General features: G+C 43.5%; 1 long non-coding RNA gene across 1 annotated transcript; it reads left to right on the forward strand.

Annotated features, from left to right (window-relative positions):
• Positions 1–1378: 1378 nt before the first annotated feature.
• LOC136937018 (uncharacterized) lies at positions 1379–19853 on the forward strand. Its single transcript, XR_010875205.1, has 3 exons — positions 1379–1454; positions 19208–19230; positions 19474–19853. It is a non-coding gene; the product is annotated as an uncharacterized lncRNA (long non-coding RNA).
• The last annotated feature ends 2047 nt before the right edge of the window (positions 19854–21900 follow it).

Genomic DNA, 21900 nt, shown 5'->3' on the forward strand with positions numbered 1-21900 from the left:
ACCCCTCACTTCTCCTGCAAAATTAAACTTTACATTCAAAACAATGTTATTTAATCTCAAAATGGTATTTTGTTTTCAAATGACAAACACAAACCATCATATGAATAGACATTTATAAGAACCATTTGAACACTGATGTGCTCAATGTAAAACACTATGATGAATGGAAAACACTTCTTCTTCATTCATCATAGTGAGTTAGGCCTTTTTTTGTTCAGTGTTACACTTACTACAGCTAGTACATTCATAAGTGTGGTAAAATATTTGAGAATATTGTTTTTATACTCAGAACACAGAAATACACGGTAACAAATATATTTCACGTATTTTTCCCAGAAAAACAATGTACACAAAGTTGCACATACAGTGCTCTACATACAAATCAACAGAATCATTTACTGTATAGTGTACACAGTTACATTATGATTATTTTTCTTTGTGTTTGCCGTAATGTTATGGCGTTATTTTCTAGGACCATGTTCATGATTTCAGTTTCCCGTTCAGGAGACAGAAGATGTTCCTGACCACCTTGTGTTGGTAATCTTTCAGTTCTGCCAAACAAATAGTAAAATACTGTAAATACTGTGTAGGAATACAAAGTAGGAATACATTTCCCAAATACTTGAAACATACTTTATTTTTAAAGTCCTACAGAACAGTCCACAGGCAATACTGTACTACTGTACTCATTGAGTACTGTATTGATATGCAGTAGGCCTACTGCAATTTTGTAGTGAGAGTAGATTTCTTACCTATTCTCATTTCGGAAAGTCCGGATGATGGATGCTACAGTGTACCTGCTCAAATTTGTCTGTACTCTTTGCCCAGCCTCCTTCATTGTTAGACCATGGTTGACTACATGGTCAACCAAAGCGGCTCGGATCTCATCAGAGATTATGGTCCTTGGCCTTCCTCATCCTTGTCCTCCCCGTCCTCTTACTCTCACTCCTCTGCCTCTGTTTCCAATGTTGGCATCCATTGCTCAAAAACAGAAGATGTCACTTGTTGCCCTTTTATGCTAAAGCTCTGATTGCTAATTGTAAAACTGTGTGACAGGTGTTTGTCCATGCGATGAGTCAGAGTGCGTATTTGAATGGCAGTGTGTTCCTTGTGAAAACAAAAGATTTTCTTCATGAGAATTGTGCCAAATGCAGAGAATTGTGTGTAGTGTTTTGAAAAAAGTGTGTTTTAGAACTGCAATTTGAGTGTAAAGCAGGAATTGTGCTTGTAGTTTAGCAGAATTGGTTCATGGGGTTGGTGCATGAGTTACATGTTGTGGTCATTGTGTCTCAAGTACCAGTATTTGTGTGTAAACAATTGAGAAAAACTGTAATACTTAATGTATGTATTTTCACTCTTCTCTGGCTGCAGTCCTTCAAACACTGGTGAAAAACAAGACTCTCTCTGCAGCACAGATGCAAACTGCCAAAGGCCTACCCAGCACAGATACATCAGTATGTAAACCAATTACACTTTTTTTCCCTCATCACCTAAGTAGTCCTAATAGCACTAGAACTGGCTCAAATATGATATGAAATCATTTTATAAGAAAAACATAGTGTTTAAATCTGTATATCGGTATAAATTGTAATAATTTATACTAATGCGACCATTTTAGAGTTTAGAGCCCTGCGTGGAGAAGCTGACCATGGTAAATTGTACTATGAGCTAGCTAGAATAACTACTAGACTACTGCTGTGTGGGAATTGCAGGAGCTAACCTGTCGAAGGGCGTACAAAAATCCAGGGTGTTGATATCACAACCTGGAAACATACCTAGCTACATGTTTGGCATCTCCATTGTGTATGTAGTGCAAATTTAGCAAAACATTTTTTTAAGGGTGGGAAAATAGGTAGGCTAAGTAGAGCTACCACTACTAGTTTTGCATTTCAACCACGTGTCCTGCGATAACACCAGCCTGGGCTGTATTTTTTGTCAACTGTAGGTATATGCTTCTTACAGTCACTGTACTGTTGCACAGTATGATACAGTAATCCACCAGACTGACCAATCATGCAGTGCACTGCAGTCAATGGATGCATGGGTGCTAAAATAAATGTTTGTGCATAGTATACCGTGTATTGTGCTGAAACAGCTATTATATGTACATTAGAACATGTGTACATTACAGTAGATACAGTTACATACCTGTTATCATTTCTACATTAAAGGTTCAAATTATACCCACCACTGTAAATCGACTCAAATAAGGCTATTTATAGGCCTATTCTAAAGCCATGATTGGTTGGTGTTGAGTAAAGCAATGAGTGTTTGCACATGTGAGGAGTTAGTGTGAGGCACTGATGAATTAGTGTGGCATTTTGATTGGTTGTGTTTGAAAAAGGAAATCATGACGCTTCCTGTTAGAATTTTGTGTGTTACGTGGATAATTGTGTGATGTGTTTTGAAAAAAGTTTTTATGAAATTGAAAACTGAGTCAAAGGCCAAAATGTGCGTATGGTTTTGCAGATTTGAGGTGTGGTTCTGGTGTTTGAGTGTCAGGTTTCAGAAAATTGTGTGAAAAGTAAGGAATTTCTGTGTAAGCATTTGAAAAAAACTGTAAATGTATGATGCGCTTGTCGATAAGTCCTCCTACACCACGGCATGATACTTGCTGAGCAAAAGCACAAGGATACAGTAGCTAACAACGCTAGTGCTAAATAAGTATTTAGCTGCTCGGCTCCATGACGCCAGGTAAGTAGGGCTTGTGAGACTGCTAACCAAAAGAATGAAGGCGAACGCACTTGTCTAGCAGACAAGTTCGTAGGTACCTAGCGAAAAATAGCCTCAACTTTCCTTGACTTTTATCTACGGTACTAATGCTGAGGGCTAGCTGATCTCGCTGTCTGTCTTACTAGCATGTCGTCTATGCGTCGTTGCTAACATGTGCTGAAGTTGTGACGTAGTGTCTAGAAAACTAGCTAGCATCAGTGCGACTCTGGAAACTTCCGGCTTCTGAACTGGTTGCAGTTCCACTCTGGTTCCATATGAGGGCGCTCACCAGTGAGTGCAGAATGAATCAGAATCAGAAAGGGATTTATTCGCCATGAAAGTTTGCACAGACAAGGAATTTGCTTTGGCAGGAAGGTGCATACAATAAACATATACCTAAAATTTAAATATGTAGACTAACTATACTAAGGGTACATAAACTAGCAGTACTAAGTGGGATAAATATAAGTTGCCGTAAATTACAATATAAAAATACAAAAATACAAATATTACAAAAAATACAAGTGTACAAGATACCATGTTATGGTGCAGTGCAAAAGCAGAGTGTTTTAGGCAATAAGTCATTTGAGTCAGTGTGGTCCCTTGGCCTTGTTGAAGAGGCCAACAGCGGAAGGGAAGAAACTGTTTTTGTGGCGTGAGGTATTGGTCCTGATAGACCGCAGCCTTCTGCCGGAGGGGAGTGACTGAAACAGGGAGTGTCCAGGGTGGGAGGAGTCAGCCACAATCTTCCTCGCTCGCCTCAGGGTCCTCGAGGTGTGCAGGTCCTCGAGGGTAGGCAGATTGCAGCCAATCACCTTCTCAGCAGTACGGATGATACGCTGCAGTCTGCTCTTGTCCTTGGCAGTGGCAGCAGCGTACCAGACGGTGATGGAGGAGGTGAGGATGGACTCAATGATGGCTGAGTAGAAGTGCACCATCATTGTCTTTGGCAGGTTGAACTTCTTCAGCTGCCGAAGGAAGTACATCCTCTGTTGTGCTTTCTTGATGAGGGAGCTGATGTTCAGTTCCCACTTGAGGTCCTGGGAGAGGATAGTGCCCAGGAAGCGGAAGGACTCCACAGTGTTGACATCGGAGTCACACAGGGTGATGGGGGTGAGTGGGGCTGTGTTCCTCCTGAAGCCCACAACCATCTCCACTGTCTTAAGAGCATTGAGCTCTAAGTTGTTCTGGCTGCACCAGGTCACCAGGTTGGCCGCTTCCCACCTATAATCAGACTCGTCTCCACCAGAGATGAGCCCAATAAGGGTGGTGTCGTCCGCAAACTTCAGGAGTTTGACGGACGGATGACTGGAGGTGCAACTGTTGGTGTACAGGGAGAAGAGCAGAGGAGAAAGGACGCAGCCCTGAGGTGATCCGGTGCTGATGGACCGGGAGTCAGAGACTTGTGTTCCCAGCTTAACGCACTGCTTCCTGTCAGACAGGAAGTCTGTGATCCACCTGCAGGTGGAATCAGGCACGTTCAGCTGGGAGAGCTTGTCCTGAAGCAGGGCAGGGATGATGGTGTTGAAGGCAGAGCTGAAGTCCACAAACAGGATCCTGGCATAGGATGCTGGGGAGTCCAGGTGCTGTAGGGTGAAGTGGAGGGCCATGTTAACTGCATCGTCCACAGACCTGTTGGCTCTGTAGGCAAACTGCAGGGGGTCCAGTAGAGGGTCAGTGATGGATTTAAGGTGTGCCAGCACCAGGCGCTCGAAAGACTTCATTACCACAGAGGTCAGGGCGACGGGTCTGTAGTCATTATGTCCTGTTGGCCTTGGCTTTTTGGGCACAGGGATGATGATGGAGGACTTGAGACAGGCTGGCACATGGCATGTCTCAAGGGAGGTGTTAAAGATGTGGGTAAACACCGGGGACAGCTGGTCAGCGCAGTGCTTGAGGGTGGCTGGAGAGACAGAGTCCGGCCCAGCTGCTTTGCGGGGGTTCTGCCTCTTCAAAAGTCTGTTAACTTCACCCTCCTGAATGGAGAGAGTCGTCACTGTAGAGGGGGGGAGGTGGGAGGCCTCCTGGGTGGGAAGGGGTAGTTCAAGACTGTCCAATTGTCTTTCAAATCTGCAGTAGAACTCATTCAGGTCGTTGGCCAGGCGGGAGTCGTTAGTGGAGTGGGGGGCTCTGGGCTTGTAGTTGGTAATTTGCCTGAGCCCTCTCCAGACAGAAGCAGAGTCGTTTGCAGAGAATTGGTGTTTTAGCCTCTCTGAGTACAGTCGTTTAGCCTCCCTCACCGCCTTGCTAAACCTGTTCTTCGACTCCTTGAAACTGTCTTTGTCCCCGCTCTTGAACGCGGCCTCTTTCTCTGACCTCAACCTTCTGAGTTTAGCTGTAAACCAAGGTTTGTCGTTGTTGTAGCTTACCCTGGTGCGTGTTGGTATACAGCAGTCCTCACAGAAGCTGATGTATGATGTCACAGCCTCTGTGAGCTCATCCAGACTATTGGTAGCAGTCGTGAACATGTCCCAGTCAGTGCAGTCCAAGCACGCCCGCAGATCCTCCATAGCTTCACTGGTCCACTGTTTTGATGTCCTCACAGCAGGCTTACAGCGCTTTAGCTTCTGCCTGTATGCAGGAATCAGGTGGACCATGGCGTGGTCAGAGTGACCCAGTGCTGCTCGGGGGACCGCATGGTATGCTTTGCTGATTGTAGAGTAGCAGTGATCCAGGGTGTTTCCTTCTCTGGTAGGGCATTTGATGAATTGTCTATATTTTGGGAGTTCTTGAGTGAGATTGCCTTTGTTAAAGTCGCCTAGCACAATAACCAAGGAATCCGGATTTTCATGCTCCACACTCAGTATCTGGCTGGCAAGCACACGTTGAGCCTCGTTGACGCTAGCCTGCGGAGGCATGTAGACGCCAACCAGAATGAATGATGCAAACTCTCGTGGCGAGTAAAAAGATCTACAGTTAATAAAAAATTATTCCAGATCAGGAGAACAGTGCTGCAGAATCACTGTCACATCTTCACACCAGCCACTGTTAATGTAAAAACAAATACCACCGCCTATCGTTTTGCCAGAGAGCACAGGGTCACGATCCGCTCTCAGCAGTTTGAAACCTGCTAGCTGTAGCGCAGAGTCTGGGATCAGTTCACTCAGCCATGTCTCCGTAAAGCACAAAACGGAAGATGAATGAAAGTCTCTGTTTTTCCACACCAGTAGCTGAAGTTCATCCAGTTTGTTGCTCAGTGAACGCACGTTGGAGAGAAATATCCCCGGTAACACTGTGCGTGGAGGTCTATGAAGCTATACCCCTCAAAATCCACTTTTCTCAGGATACATTTTTTTGTCTAGTAATTTGAATGTTGCATTCGAAAGGGGAGGCAAAGAAAATACACACTGCTGGGTGTTAGATTTTTTTTGTTTTGCTTTTTTGTTCTAAAAAGCCTTAAAAATGTCAATGACGTCATACAATCAGCATTCATTAGCAGAATGCTAGCGTGTTATGGGCAACAACGACTCACCCTGTAAGAAATCGAAAGGACATAAGTACTCGTTCATTCAACTTTCGACCTATAATCCATGTTGAACTTGCAAAAACTACAATCAAATCTGAGATTTCTCAACGACAATCAGGCGAAAGAGACAAATTTAGCTGTCTAGCTCCATAGACCCCCATTCATTTTGCACTCGCCCGCGATCACCCCCAGTGGAACAATGGTGGAACTGCTACCAAATTCGGTACAATGGGGATTACAGTTTTTCACGATTGCTAAAACACATTTTTTGAAACAGTCAACCGTTTTCTCAAAACTGTAAACACAAAACCAAATATTCAAACTCAATTTCCAAAACCTCTGACTCTTCTGGCAAAATCAAACACTCGCTCCTAAACCTGTGCTCAAAATCACAGCAAATCAATGGATTTTGAAACACTGGATTTTGGTGTTTCAACACCCATTGACACTTTAATTTATTGATCTTATATAGCGCTTTCTACTACTCAAAGTACTCAAGGTCGCTTTACAGAGTCCAGTATTCATTCAGACACAGTCAAACCGGTGGTGATAAGCTACAACTGTAGCCACAGCTGCCCTGGGGCAGACTGACAGAAGCGTGGCTACCAATCAGCGCCTACGGGCCCCTCCGACCACCACCAACATTCATTCACCAATATTCATTCACATTCATACAAATTCACTTTCCTGATGTATGACTATGTTTAGCCTGTGTTCTGTACCTATCTTTTGCCAACCGTCTCTGGAGGAGGGGATCCCTCACTGAATTGCTCCTCCCAAGGTTTCATAAATGTTTTCTCCTCTAGTGAGTTTTCCTGGGAGTTTTTCCCTGTCTTCTTTGAGGGTTAAGGTTGGCTGTGGGGCAGTTCTATCAGCGTATGTGAAGCCCTCTGTGACATTGCTTGTAAAAAGGCCTATACAAATACTGTACATTTGATTAGAAAATATTACAGTAACCATCACAACTTCGTACTGTCAACAAAGAACAAAGAAAATTAGGGTAAAAACCCTCTGGTGTGCTGGATCCAGCCTTAAACACTCCACACCTATGTCACCTACCATTGCCTGTAGGAGATGTACCCTGGTATATGGGTTCAGGCAGGAGGACTCAGTATAGTATCTACTTTAGGGTTGCAACTAACTATTATTTTACTAATCGATTAATCTGTCGATTCTTTTTTCGATTAATTGATGAATCGGATACAAAAACAAAAAAGCATTAATTTCCAACCCTTTATTCAAAAACAGAACTGACAGTGCAAATTCACAGTGCAAAAAATCTTCAGAATGTGCACAAACAGGCACACAATTTTGAAAAAGTTATTAATATTAGCGTGGATTTAATGCTATTTTCCAAGATGAGCAATTTATTTGAGTTTTGTTTAAAACTTTATTAAAAATAGAAAGGTTGTTGAATACCAGACTTAGGCCAGACTTTATTAGAATAATCTGTTGTATATTTAAGATTTTTTGACACAATTTTGAAAAAAGTTAAGATTTGCGAGGATTAAGCTATTTTCAAAGATTAGTGATTTTCTATCATATTATCTGAAACTTCATTGAAAAAGGCTGTGGAAGTATACCAGACATTGTTAAGATACTCTGGTGTCTGTTTGAGGTTTTATATTCCTAAAAATATTATAAAAACAACCCATACCATTCAAAATGGTATGGGTTGTTTTCACCCGGTCCCTAACGCGATGCTGCAAAGTAGCGTCTTCCGAATGTGAGACGAATGTTGAATATGAAACGAACTTCACCTCGGTCAATTAACACACTGTTTCGATGTATTTAGTGTGAAATGCTCCCACAACTTGGATGACTTGGGTCGTACTGATTTCTCTGCCTCCGCCATGTGTTTCAGAACAACGTTACTCAACAACGTCTCTCCGATGGCCTTTCCTCTACCTCCTCTCCGCGCTCAACTAAACTTTTTTTTTTTATACTCAAACATCTCCGCGACATATTGAGTGGCGTAATAATTGCGCGACACAACAAATCGATAAAATTTGTTGCCAACGCTTCGTTGCCAACGCTTTTAATAATCGATTTAATCGATTCGTTGTTGCAGCCGTAATTTACTTTATACTTTATTGCACACGATACAATACATCATTGTAATACTTGATTTGGCATAATGGTTCTGCTTGCATCGGCTCCCTGCCGCACCCAACGGAGACACCGTCTCAACCTCCGAGCAGAGAGCAGCGACGCATTCCCCCTAAGAAAGGAAACACAGAACCAAGGGTTGGAGGCGGAGGTAGCAGGATGACTGACGTCTGTGTCGCACTAGCAATGCATATGCCGGGATACCCTGCTATATACCCCGCCCTATTAGGAAGGTGTGCCCTGCAGCGTGATATGATGCGTTGCTAGTGACACGCTATGTCTCGCGTCCCCTGCCTGAACCAGCTCCGCTTGTTTCAGGCAGGAGGACTCAGTATAGTATTTACTTGATACTTTATTGCACACGATACAATACATGATTGTAATACTTGATTTGGCATAATGGTTCTGCTTGCATCGGCTCCCTGCAGCACCCAACGGAGACACCTTCTCGACCTCCGAGCAGAGAGCAGCGACGCATTCCCCAACACAAAACCACATGCCAGACGAGACAACGTATGAGACTGCTGTGTGTATGTGGTGCCCCTGTCGTGTTAGAATGTGAATGAGATGAGCGTCGTATTGCCATACTTACCCTCAGCATTATATCTCAGCGCAACCGGTGCCCCTGGAGTATCTATCGTGAATGAATTGAATCGATTGAAGTGTACCAACCGAGGCACGCCTCGACTTACCAACGTTGTCGGTGACATGTCACCTTCGTTAACGTGCTGCTGTATACCCGCGCCCGGCCAGCCACCTGACGAACATTTCTTATCATTAGCCTGGAACACATACACATGATATTGAGTGAATACAGAAACATGCAATACACAAACGTGAAGAGTGAAAGTTATTGAGAGGTAGGGAGAGTGGAAGCCATTCTCCTCTGGCCTTCCAGAACATCACTGGCATTCAGACTGATGTAACTTTGAACAGTTGCAGATGACCAACCCATCACTTTGAGCGTCGAGGCTGAGACCACTTGAGAAGCTGACGTAGCCGCTCCAATTCGGAACGAGTGAGCCGTGTACAGTTTCGGGTCCAGACCACAGCGCCGGCACAGGATTGCGAGCCTCCCGGTGAACCAGTATCTGCTCATGGCTTTCCCGGCATCGGTGACGAACAGGGGCTCGCTCATTGCCGTGGATGAACGCCAGCGGAGGTATTTCACCATGGAAGAGAGGGGACAGAAAGCTGAGTTAATCTTCGATATGACAACAGGAGTACTCACACCAGCTTTCACACTCTTGCTGTGTTTCAGCACCACTGTGTACATACGCGTATCTAAGGTTAAGTCGCAGAGGGTGAGATCGTGCATAGGTTGAAATGTGCTTGACCGACACATGAATTTGTCGCACCGCAGAAACCCATAAAAAGCCATAAGACACGCAGCTTCTAACATGATCAGTGGGAGCATTAAAGCATCCCGCCCGCATCGACATCGGAGATGAAACTGAATCCCGGCTACAGCTGCCTTGATAGTCGACGGCTGGAGCTTCTGGGAGGTGAAGCAGTGAACGACATGTGCGCATACGATAGGCAAGCTCACTGGATGATGGGGTGTATTGAGTGCGCGGCAGAAAGAACAGTAATACATCCAAGCATAATCATATGATTTTAATGTACCCTTGCCCATGCCTGCTAGCATGTACTTAGCGGCGACCTTCATGTAGCCCTCCAGCGTCTTGTCTAATCTAAAAGAGCCTCCTGAAAGGCTGGGCACACCAAGCTGTCCGGCTTCGCCTCCGGACACAATGCTCGGAATTCCTGAAAGTGGAAACGTGATAGAGCATCAGCCACATTATTGAGTAACCCAGGGATGTATGCGGCCCGCAACACGAAGTTGCCTGTGATGCACGTCCAGGTCAGGGGGGTATTCGTCGTAGCTCGCTAAGCGGTTTAGCGAGCTAATTTTCAGGCTAAGATAAAAACCCTCTTTTTGGTTCGTGGAAGCAACTTTCAATAAATCACCATAGTAACATATCAATTAACACTAACCTGCTTCAGAGCAGGCTAACGTAAGTGTATCTGGTTAAGCTTGGCACACCCCTGGAAAATAACATGGCAGCTCCCTTTTTGAGAGACCCAGTTGACCAAGGAGCTATATTCTAGTTTGATTAGCTTTCCATACCAATAGAGTTCTTCATGATCTCCAAGATCCTTTATTTCACACGGATGAGTTCTTGTTTGAGCGATATATCGATTCAGCCGATAAGGACTCATTCACGAGTTCAGTAATCACACCATAGATTGAATAGATAGCTTTTATTGAAGCAGAGCTGGTAGCAGAGCCACGCCCGATGGTGGAGGAGGCCGGTTGCAGAGCCGGGCCTGGTGTCCGGGCATGGACTCGGGGTGTGGCGGAGAGTCCTAATGGGTCACGGCCGAGCAGCAGGGTGGGAGGGTGACAACAACATGCTAGCACAGGGACCCGAAGAATGGAAGATACTTTATACAGAACTCTTAATTGACCAAGGGGAGTTTAGTTTGATTGGAGAAGGAGGAGTCTTGGTGTGCCACCTTCCTCCCGAACTTTAGTTAACCCTTTCAGGCCTAACTCCATTTTATTTGCAAGACCTTCTTGGGCCGTACATTGCAAATATCACACGCCGCAGCAACCTTTATGCTTTATTATGAGCTTATCAAATCAAATGTATTTGTATAGCCCTTTTTACACGCAAGCATGTCACAGAGGGCTTCACATACGCCCATAGAACTGGCCCTCAACCAACCTAAACCCTCAAGGAAGACAAGGAAAAACTCAGGAGAAAAAATGGAAGAAACCTTGGGAGGAGCAATTCAGAGAGGGATCCTCACCTCCAGAGACGGTTGGTGAGAGAGAGGAGCAGAACACAGGCTAAACATAGTCATACAGTGTCGATGGGTTTTGAAACACCAAAATCCATTGTTCAACTTTATAGATGTAGGACAGGACCGGGAGACTCGCGACCAGGTCCAGCGTTGGCCGACCGACGACCAGGCAGGTGCTGACAACTCAAACCCCCCACACCACAAGGGATGTGTGTGGGGGGGACAGAGAGAGGAGAGCAGGGATTAGAGAATGCCAGGAGCAGCTAACAGTTACAGTCATAATAGAATGAGATCCCCACCGGTCAAGTGTGGACTGGTGCAGCAATTTAACAGAGCAAAAAAGGGGAATTTGATTCAGCCCCACACACCAAGACAGCGACAGCCCCCCTCGGTTGGAACATGAAATCTGTTCCAGGGGAAGAGAACTCTAAAATAAGTTATACTTATAGAATAAGGATGGAAAAAACCCGTCCCCCGTTGCCTCCAACTAGTAACATACTTACCTTTAACAGTCGTAGAATTGACTAAACAATAACGTTTTTAACATAATTTTAAATGTCAAAACAGTATCAGACTCCATGCTGCTGTATGTGAATATGTAACGCTATGTTTTAGGAAATGTCTTGTCTTATCTGTTGTGCCTGTGCTTTTTATATGTTTCACTGTGGGAGAGTGGGAAACGTCATATCGATTCCTTTTTATGTCTTAACATGTGAAGAAATTGACAATAAAGCTACTTGAAACTTTAACTGTGCTTTAGACTCTCTGCATAGCCTTGAGGTTTTTTGGGTCAGGTACATTTTTATACAGTATAGGCGATGCAGAAAACATTGGCAAAGCCGCAGCATGCTTTGCTGTAAGAAAAATGTAGGCTACTTGGCGAATCCCTGGCCATGTCCCAGTCAATGAAATCAAAGAGGGATTTACACATAGGCCTACATGCATATACACATATATAGTACATGATATAAGCGCTTTCAGTACATATATCCTCATAAGTGTCTATGAATTCGTATCAATTAGATACTCTTTGGCCTTGTTTTTATCTACTTATTCTGAAAGAGTTGAGATCATTATTTTCGCTAGCAAGATCTCATTCAATGATTAATTTCCATTAAGCCTACTGCCAGCAGGCACATTTAAAGAAATGTGATCTGATTGATTGGGGTAATGAGGCACTTAAGATGAGCCTATACATTTTCCCAAAACGTACGCATTTAGCAATACCTACCACCTTCAGGCCTTTGTTTTCAAAACAAAATCTAGTCGGAGATAGAAACTTTCAGTTTCCTTGTGTTCAAGCTTCTATTACTCAACACCAGAAGGACTTACAGGGGTCATAACAACAGGGGAAATAACTTCAGTGTCACCTTTCAAAAGAGACCATTTACATGCATGTACTCCAAATGGTTCAACAACAGCTTTCAATGTACTTTGGGTATGTTGTTTAGGTGTTTTCAGGCACATTTAACAGGACTATTAAAAGGTTAAACAATTAAAATGCTAAGTTTAATAATGGATTAAAAATCGATATGCTCAGTTTAATAATGCGACACGCGAACGTTTGCTGATGACACACGCCACCCCGATAACGTGAAATGATCAATAAGACCAATACTAATGGGAGACGAATGCCGGAGCTAAAATGTATGCTTCAAACGACGGGACAGAAGATAACTAGATCGACTACACACAATAAAATTGCTTCACACAGTAACAAGTGGTTGTGATCACTTTTTAGCAGTTTAGCTCTACCTTAGATAGTTAGAGATGAAGCGCGAACGTTAGCTGCGCTGCTGCATGCATCGAACACATGACGTTCCAGTAACTTCATTCCATGCTGTGTGTTCAAATGCTTCTTCATATTTGTAGTATTTCCTCCCTTCGACGAAATAGACTTTTTACACGCGTTAAAAGTGGCGTTGTTGTCATTTTGTCGTGTGAAATACAACCAAACGTTAGAATGCTTCTTCCTAGTTGTCATGTTTGCTGCAGTCTGTCTTCGCGCATGCGTGCGCAAACTTTTATAGTTTATTCAGACAGACGTTCGCGTGTCCCATTATTAAACTGAGCATATCGATTTTTAATCCATTATTAAACTTGGCATTTTAATTGTTTAACGGCACCGAGAATCGTTAACAGAATCGTTAAGGAATTTTGCTAACGATTCCAAGGAATCGATTCACTGGGAATACCCATCCCTAGTTGCCACAATGGACCAAATGGCAACGCTCACATCTTTCTCCGCCGCCATTACCGAACTACAACACAAACTAGAGCTCTGTTCGCTGATTGGCCGGTAGAAAATTACCGGAGACATCTGACTTACTTACCTCATGGCCAGACCTAGTACAGAAGCAAAATCAAAATTGAGCGGAAGTTCGTAGGAGGGCAGAGCCAGGCTACCAACAAATACCCCTTGCCGGATTCCTAAGCTAGCAACGCGTCGACCACGTCGGGCTCCTTGAGCGCCGATTGCAAGTTGTTACACATGAGTGACAGTGGGCACACATTCCACCCCAGCCATAAATCTCTCCCGCAACCCAGTGAGGAGATAGTTCACAAAACATCGGTTGGGGTGGCCACTCAGGGCTTCAGACAGACGACCAATGTCAACAGGGGTAGAAGGATGTTTAATTATTTCATGGCCTTGCCCGCCGGTCGGAACCGACGCGGGCAGGTCGACCTCGGATGGCTGTCCGAGCACTGACTGAAGACATGTAGAAATCGACAATTAGGATAGGTACAACACCCCTATGCATTGAAATACATGCATACAGGAGGAGCGGAACCTGCAGTAGGCACCTGGCGTTTGAACAAGCGGCGCTCCGTGCCACTGTTACCAGGTTTCACATCATGGGAAGGATCCCCCACTTTACATTTACATTTAGTCATTTAGCAGACGCTCTTATCCAGAGCGACTTACAGTAAGTACAGGGACATTCCCCCGAGGCAAGTTGGGTGAAGTGCCTTGCCCAAGGACACAACGTCAGTTGGCATGACCGGGAATCGAACTGGCAACCTTCGGATTACTAGTCCGACTCCCTCACCGCTCAGCCACCTGACTCCCCTTTAGAAGTCACCGTGAGAGGGCAAAGCCCAGTAGGATGGGAGAATGATCTGCACACCACACATGATAGAGGACGAAGCCCAGTGAATGTGCGGCTAACCAGCTCCAGATCCAACACAGACCAGTCCAGACGCAGATTGAACCGCTGGATGTACAGGGCAGCCTTAGCAGAAAGACTTTTGTGGTATTCGTGGAACAAAGCTCCCCCATAGGAGAGCGATAGGTCAGCAATGATGGCCAGATACGTGTCTAGTTCAACGCGCCTCTCGGGGAATCCATCGCACATGATGTCACGGAAAACCCCAAAAGCCACGACAAATTCGGACATCGTCAGAGTCTTGGTTAGACGAAACACAGCCACGTTCCCACACTCCACCAAGCGGCTTTCGACCGATTCAGGCCCACACAGCAGGACTTTCACGAGGTTCACATCTTTACCTGACAATATCAGCTCGCGGAGACTCGCCGGAACAGCAGCTGATGGAGGCAGAAAGGAGGCCCCAGAGACTACGGCGGGCACCGCGCTGGCCAGGGTGTATGAGGGCCGAACCTCCTGCGCAGCAATCACGCCCACAGGCGCGGCGACCAAGGCCCCGGCTCCCTCGAGGTGCTGAATGCGGGCATCCATGGCAGCGGGCACACCCCGCATATCGATTAAAGCCGCCAGCACAGGATCAGGCTGTTGCTCGACAGAGCCGGCTGCGGACCCCCGTCTGGGCTTCTTGGCCACACTAGCAACCGCAGCGGAACCCCGCTTGCTCTTCCCCGGAGCTTTGGGGGGGACAGGATCCGCTGGCTCCTCCTCGCAAATGTCCATGAACTGGAGGTATAAATCTTCATGGGACAGCCTGACTGGAGGCGTGAGTCCCCTGCCATAGAAACCAGCCAGAAGGCGAGGAATAGGCCATTCCTCGATCGGTACCAGCTGCCTCAATGCCAGGCGAGAACTACAACGGGGTTTAGATCCGCCGGCTGAAGGAATTCCTGCTCCATCAAAAGGTTCACCGCCGACCAACGAAACCTCATTGCACTCTTCCAGATCGGAACCGGACTGATCGGACATAGCGACTCCCTCACTCAACATCAGCAGGATGACTGACGTCTGTGTCGCACTAGCAATGCATATATGCCGGGATACCCTGCTGTATACCCCGCCCTATTAGGAAGGTGTGCCCTGCAGCGTGATATGACGCGTTGCTAGTGACGCGCTGTCTCGTGTCCCCTGCCTGAACCAGCTCCGCTTGTTTTCGGTCATAGACCTTTCACTGCCACACAAAGGGTTGAGAAAATGGCTGTATGGTGGAAGGCAAACATTTACAGTAAAAATGCTGGTTGATGTTGAACTATTCTTGTATACGGACACCACGGTGAAAGCTGACATTGTCCCAAACCACCATTAGAAAAAAGTTACATAATATTATTACTTAATTGAGTAACGAAGTAGTTCGCGTTCGTTTTTGACATTGAGTAATATTATTTCAGTTACTTATTTAAGTCCAACTTTGACCCGTTGGTGGCGCTAGAGTGGCAAAACAATTTTGAGTGGAAAGAAGTTCGACACTAGCCTAGCCTACTGTATGAATGAATGAATGAACAATATACGGAAAAATATTAAACTCAAAGGAAATGTGGGAATTAGGTTAAACTGAAACAAGGAATGTGGTGTATAATTGTATGAAATGTATGATGAAAATTGGCTAGCAATTTCACCAGGCAAATACCAAGAAATAGGTTGCAGCAGTTTTTGTCTTACGACTACACTTTCAAAATCCGAGATGGGACTGAGCTCGAATAGCTTCGGCGACTTTTTATAGTACAAAATCGCTGTCAATCAAAAGGAGATGCAGTCTTTCGACAGACCCTCCAATCATCACGCAGAAGGTGTCCAGGCCAGCCCACTCCTCCATTCACTCCCAGAGATGCTGAGCGTCCGTGGGCGGGACATAATCGCAGCATTTATCCAATGACCGTATAGTTTCGAAGCACTGAAAAAAATGATCAAAGCAATCGCTTCGCGTTTAAAAAAAGTATCTGAAGCAGACAGAAGACGAATTGATGTTGTTGATATGTTGCCTTGGAGGTGTAGTGACGTCACCAGTGCAAGTGCAGCTGATTGCTCTGACAACATGGTGTCTGCTCCAGATTCGACCTGTTTGATTTGGGATCTTCCCACGTATTGTTGTAGTATATAAGAAACCAAATGTTTACTCCTCGACAGGTCAGCAAACGCTTTGTTGCCTCGATGTGTTAAAACGTTTTAACAAATCTGGGTTTACAAAGGCGTTTGCAGACCTGTCGAGGAGTAAACATTTGCTGTAAATTCAACCCCAGTATTTATTACACATGTAGGGCCTACATAACTTTCTGTTTGAAAGCTAACGTGTATGAACATTTAGGCATGCTGCTTCAGATTTCTACACAATGTAGAACATCTGTATTTGAGACAGTTGCACTACCAACGCACACCTAATTGATAGCCATGAGAAAGGGAGTTGCCGCACTCATAGACAAACAAAAAATAGACAAGGAGGTCAACGGTAGTAAATGAATCCTGCATTTTTAGCAGCATGATTCATTTGTCACAATGCCAGCAACGAAGTTGTCTATGGCTGCACTGCAGCTACAATTCACGAGATCACCCTTACTAATTAAACGCCGCCCTCGAATAAACGCCGCCCTCGAATAAACGCTGCACCAAAAATGAACGTTATTTAATAAACACCGCTGCGTTTATTCGAAGAAATACGATACATATCATAAAATGTTCAACCCATTTGTGACCTCAACCTGGCAACCTACAACCCAGTTGCTCTGTTGATATCTGCGCAGGTAGACGGGAGAATTTGAATAGTAGACGGGGAATCTGAATCAAGAATCAGGGGAATAAATGGCATTAAAAGTCTCAGGTGGTGCTACGGCGAAGAAACAAAAATATGGCTGCAAATGTAACAATATGGACAGAGGCATTTAATTTCTCATCTCCAAGCCGCATCGACAATTCCCACGCCTTTTGTAAAGTGTGTCACACTGATTTTAGTATCGCACATGGTGGGAAAAATGACATAACGCAGCACAATAAGTCACAATGGCACAGTCGCGCTGCGGAGACACAAAAGGGCACACCGGCGATTTCGAGCTTTATAACTAAGGGACTTATTTATGTGTATTTAGTCTGACTCTGGCATCCTCTGTCTCTGACCAACACCCCATGAAACTCACTCCTCAGGTATGTAGCAGGCCACCCGCGTCAACGAAGAGCTAGCTTTTCGTTGGCTTAGCTGGTAGTGGTGGCGCTTGAGAAGTCAGAGATGGCGGGTTCGATTCACGGTTATGGATGAACACGATCCGGAAAAGCCTGACAGAGCTTGCAAGACCACGTCTGTTGCATACAATGGTGACATCAGACACAACGCACGATGAGTACTAACAACCGCTACACTTGCACAAATGGAAAATGTGGTTACATTGTTTATATTGCATTTTAATTTTCCCATTTGCATTAACATTTGAATATATGTAGCATTTGGATTATTGCATTTTCATTCGAATATTGTCTCAAATAACACTTACATTGAAAATGATCATGTATTTCTGAAACTACATTATCATTTGAATATAAACCTCAATGGGCTTCCATAGTTTCCTAAGTGTTTTGATAATCAACTAGTCAACCATTCGGTGAAACCCCTACTCAGATGAAAGTTGGACTTCTTACTCCCAGGAAACACTTGGAAGGAGTCAATGTCAGCCAATTCAAAGGTCAAATGTATCAAACTGTGTAAATGAATCTGCAAAAGTATGCGTGCAAAACTGGAAAACTCAGTAGGCAAAGTTTTTCTCCGATTTATGAGGACTGCGTACGTGACTGTTACGTTTGTATTCATAGATTCCATTTAACTTGTGATCAAGTTTGTTGTCCACAGCCCATCAACTCCTATATTTCACCTTACATGGTTGTTGAAATACTCATAATTTGTCAGGTATCTCAATAAACTTCTCAATTGACCAAATGTGAACAATGAATGATTATTGATGAGAAATGACTAAGGCAAAGCCTGTAATGACCAATGCCCATCGTCAATGAGTGACAATACCTCTAACCTCTAGCACTACATTTCAGGATCCGCACCAATGAACATGAGCAGTTCAAATCAATTTTTGCCTCAGCAACCTTTAGTTCCCCATTGAGACAGTATTCAAATGGATGTTTCCCAGTCAATGTAACATAGCATAAAAGTCAGTAAAAGCATTGCCACTGACAAGTTTCTACAACAGCCATTCCCAACCCTTTTCACTTTGCGGCTTTGCACTTTCATTTTTCGGTCATGTTGAATAAAAGGCAAAATGTCATTTAAAAAGGTACAAGAATTTTTATAACCATTCAATCAACAGTATATATAAATATTTCAATATTTATTCATTTTTCATATTTTAGTTTTCAATGGTTTGGCGGCCCACCTGCATTTCTCACAGGTTGGGAATCACTGTTCTACAGTATATCAAAGATAAGACTTGGACCTGTAGATAAATCAGTACACATGCATATTCCCATCAGGGGCCTGGTCTAAAGTGACTGGAATCCAGTTCAAACCCCTTAGGGATGATGATAAATAACAATTCAGACCCCAGCTCCCTCCACAAATAAACCTTCCATTGTCAAGATATTAAATCCCCAGATGACATTAAAAAAAGAAAACCCTTTATCCACTAGTGGAAATTCCTCTTAATCTATCATAACTAATATGGAAGTACTATTTTAATCTTGAATACTATTTTTTTGTATAACAACCAATTTATTTTGTTTAGTCTGACATGCGAACATTGACATTATTATTATTGAAAAATGTATATGCAAGATATGCCTAAAGTCACATTTAACTGTACAACTTTCTTTGTGACAACATATATTTATTAACTTCACTTTTTGACAGCACATACAGTACATCTTCAGAAAATATACTTTTCCAAGTTCTAGATTTGCCACACAAAAATAAACTCTTTCATGCTTTCTCACCTTCTGTTTCATGTATACTCCATAGACTGAGCCCAGCGTAGATTAATGGTAAGTGTTTTTGGTTAGTGGAAAGTGACATTTTATACTGTGGGTCAATAATATCCTTCACACAGTCAACAAAGGCCATCCACCTGCTTTGGTGAGCCAGTGCAATAATCTGTTAGCATCTGGTAAATGGATGCGTAAATGAACATTTAGTCGCAATAAGTAGTGTTCTTGTGTAAATTAATATTGTTTGACTGAACTGGGTCTCACACCTAATTTTTCACTTTAATGTCTTTTGTCATACAGGCCAACAGGGACAACATGTACACTGACGGTAATGAAGGAAAGAAAGAAATAAAGCACAAGCAGAATTCCAGATTCACTTGAAGAACTTCTACTGATAAACACCTGAAGCATCTGCTGGAACAGATACACCATGAATGCTTGTACAAAAATACTAGCAATAAATTATAGTAGAATTGTGGACTGTAATTTTAATAGAACATGAAGTAATCTGTGCTGTAGCGAATCAAAATCAGTTTTTAAATTCATAGGTAGCTAATAACTTCTGAAGTAGTGGGTATAGGACATTAAATTGTAAAGGTCACACTTTATAATAACCGATGAAATGGCGAAGCTCTATATACACAATTTGATCAACACAGTTGCAAATTGTTTATTCTTGATTAATAGGTTAATTCTTGAGATGTTTTCATACTTTATTTTATTATATATTATATGAAGTGTAAGGCTAGTCGCTTACTTCAGTTATGTTATTGTCTTCCCATTTCTCGACACGTCTGCCCCTGGCCCTTGTGGCAGGGGTGAAAATTGCTGAAGCTAGCATATCACCGTCGGAGCTGTCACATCACGGTGCACAGAATCATCAATACTTTGTTTGAGCGAGGCTATAGGATAACCTACATTGATGCAACATTCTTCTAGTTTAGTCCTATAGCACTTGTCTTTTTGGAGCGGACTGCAGCTCTGTTAACTCTTTGTGGAAAGCAATATTTTGCATTCAGGAGAGTTTGTAGTTTCCAAATATCTATAATACACAGAAATGTTCACCCTGTGAAGGGTTTCCACAGGCCGCCACACATATAGTCTACTCAAGTCAAGTTACCGTCAACATTCCAAGCATTCCAATGCTTACACAGCTCACCACTTCAGGAATAGGCCTCCTTTAGCTTTCTAAGATGTTGTAGAATTCTTATTTACTCATTTATTGTAACTCTCTTGACTCATTTATACCTTGTAATATTTCAGAAATGCATTTGTGTATCAACTTTACAAAACAGACTACTTCATTTTACCATTACAATTAGGCTATTGTTGCTGCTAATGTCATAACATACGAATTGCGCTTGCCTGTAGTGAACTTCATAGAATTCAATAAACATTTTGTCATGTGGAATTTTATATATCTCTCTATATATATTTTTCATTGTAGTCTTCTCAAAACACATCTAAAACAGGGTTTCTCAAGCCTCATGCGCATTGACCGTGAGACACACGCATTTCAACCAGTTCACACGCCACACCTTGTATTTCTCACGCTGAGAAGGCAACGCCAACCAATAGTCCTGCTAACGTTGTATACATTAATGGACTAGGCGCAAGCACACAGTGAAGTTTCCTGCCGCCAGCACGTATCGTGTTCCCCTGTGTCAAAGAGTATGGAGTTCTTTGCCGTGCGTTCGTTACTAGGCAACATAGATGCACAAACACACGGAACAGTCTCGGCCATCGTACGTTCGTTACTAGGTAAGCGATAGACGCGCGAACACACGTGACGGAGAAGGTAAATTGGAAGAAAGCTTGTCTAACATTTTTTATATTTACTCCAGAGAGGCTAGAACATTTGGTAATACAGCCCATTTTTGGCTGAATTATTATTGATGCAGTCAAAAACTATACAACTGCTTTGCAACCAGAAGCTTTGGCTCAGTTTGGCTGGCTTAGGCCTCCATTATCTGAAACTAAGGGAAATGTTAGAGGGTATGGGAAGGACTGAAGATGTCTTTCTTCATTTTATTTCAAATTATACTGTATTAATAACCTTTCTAGTTAGTGATTTCCAGAGTGCTCTGGATATCTGAATATCACTTAGGAGTCAGGTGGCTGAGCGGTTAGGGAATCGGGCTAGTAATCATAAGGTTGCCAGTTCGCTTCCCGGCTGTGCCAAATTATGTTGTGTCCTTGGGCAAGGCACTTCACCCTACTTGCTTGGGGGAATGTCCCTGTACTTACTGTAAGTCGCTCTGGATAAGAACGTCTGCTAAATGACTAAATGTAAATGTATTATTTCTGTAATGTTTCATATCCTGTCAAAACATAGGCCTACATTAAATCTCGCTCCAAGCTTTTGATCAAACCTGAGGACCCTGTCTAAAATAATAAACTCATTGCAAGGCAAGGATGTGGCGGCACATAACAGGTGTAGGAAAATCCGGAATGCAAACACCAACACAAAAGAGAAAAACTGGTGAAGAAACCGAAAATGTTTCGGTTTCAAAGGAGACAAAGAAAAAACAGTTCAACAAAAATTGTGGCTAATGAAATTGCTGAGTGGCTAGTAACTTTGGAAAACCACTAGCCACAGTGGCTGGTGAGCAATTTTTTTTATGTCAAGCCCTGGTTATGATATAGGTTCATACAGTGCCGGTCCTAGCACACTTGGGGCCCTAGGCAAGGTTTACCCCTGGCGTTCATAACATATATGCAAGACGC

Source organism: Osmerus mordax, chromosome 27 (assembly GCF_038355195.1).
Source record: "Osmerus mordax isolate fOsmMor3 chromosome 27, fOsmMor3.pri, whole genome shotgun sequence".
NCBI classification, from domain to species: domain Eukaryota; kingdom Metazoa; phylum Chordata; class Actinopteri; order Osmeriformes; family Osmeridae; genus Osmerus; species Osmerus mordax.